The 1,685-nt window shown below is 41.6% G+C and overlaps 1 protein-coding gene across 6 annotated transcripts in view; it reads right to left on the minus strand.

The window, feature by feature from the left end:
• Nucleotides 1-1,685, minus strand: part of LOC101850954 (glutamine--fructose-6-phosphate aminotransferase [isomerizing] 2) — a gene marked incomplete at its 5' end in the record, with an annotated part of 35,147 nt that overhangs the window by 33,273 nt on the left and 189 nt on the right.

The raw sequence follows: 1,685 nt of genomic DNA on the forward strand, positions 1-1,685 counted from the left end.
ACACACACACACACACACACACACACACACACACACACACACACACACACATACACATACACACACACACACACACATACACACACATATACTCTATGTCTGTCTATCTGTCTGTCTGTCTGTCTGTCTCTCTCTCTCTCTTTCTCTCTTTCTCTCTCTCTCTCTCTATCTCTCCCTTTAAATCTCTTTCGCTCTCTCTCTCTCTATCTCTCTCTCTCTCTTTCTCTCTCTTTCTCTCTAATTCTCTTCCTCTCTCCCATTCTCTCTCTATCATTCTCCATCCTTTTCTTTACTTAATTATTTCATTCTCTCTCCCCTTGTGTTGTTAGATGTTGATTGCAGGTGTATGTTTTTGTCAGTCAAGGTGTTTGTGTGCGTGGATTCTGCTTGTTTTTTAAATTAAGTTATTGGTTTCTTTTTTTTCCCCACAAAAAGTGTGAAATGTGAAGAAAGGTGTTATTGACTTCATACTGCTACACACGGAAGTTGATCGCAGTTAATTTTCCTTTTTTGGGGGGGTTTTTATATGTGTTGTATGACGCCTGCAACTGAAGACGGTCATATGTATGAGCGCGTGATTTTCCTTTACGTACACAAAATCAGTGGGTGGCTGGCGAGTGCTCTGGTGTGGTTTGCTCCTTCTTTCCTATTAAACAACCATCACTCTTATCTCTTTCCTTTTCTTTTCATGCTACTTTGTAAAAAAAAAAAAATACCAACTCCAGTCTACGGCGCTTGATTGACCTAATTGCGTTTGCAAGTGACGTAAAACGCTCACTAAAAGAAGACAAAATAAATATACAAAAAGACATACTATTGAACCAAGCGATTCAGTCAAATGCACAACATTTTTAAATACTGGCAACTATCTCTTACTTTAAGAAAGCAAAATGCTGGAATGTTACATCTTTCCCATGTTCCTATAACATGGCGCTTGGACCTGGACTTGACAAGAAAGAATAATGATAAAAATAATAGATAGATAGATAGATAGATAGCATTTGTATAGCGCAAATCCCCGTTAAACAGCAAGCTCTATGCGCTTCTCAATCTATACTATTACCCTAGCAGACCTGAGAGCATTCTGAAACAACCTCAACTTCCTGGGAAGCATACAGTGCAAGCAGCCATTTATAGGCGCTAAAACACGAACATATTGACAAGATCTTTAGCTGTCTATGGCCGGGTACCCATTCCCACCTGGGTGAAGTGAGGAACATTCATGTAAAGTACCTCCTTTCCCAATGACACAACGTCGGACCCGAGGCTCGAACCCCGGACCCCGCAGCCTCACGCTTACGAGTCCGGCAGCCTAACCACTAGGCAAACAGCGTTAGAGATATGGTGCAACTGTAGAATGACCAGAATAAGTTGGAAAACAAAAGAGACAAAGAAAGAGTTGTGTCAGATTCTACACACAAGACAAACCCCTGCTGAATGAAGTAAAATGTAGGAAAATACAATACTTTAGCCACTTAAAAACGACACGAGACCATTGTGAAAGAGGTTCTTGGAAGAAAGATGTGGGGCAGGAGAGCCAGAGGAAGGCAAAGAATAACATGGATGGACAACATAAGAACATGGACTGGCCTGGATATGGCAGAATGTGCAACGGCAGCTCGCAACCGTGAAGGATGAAGGGTCATTACACGTCAACTTCTGAGTCAGAGACAGGGACACACACA

This window comes from Aplysia californica, unplaced genomic scaffold (genome assembly GCF_000002075.1).
Source record: "Aplysia californica isolate F4 #8 unplaced genomic scaffold, AplCal3.0 scaffold00192, whole genome shotgun sequence".
Taxonomy (NCBI): domain Eukaryota; kingdom Metazoa; phylum Mollusca; class Gastropoda; order Aplysiida; family Aplysiidae; genus Aplysia; species Aplysia californica.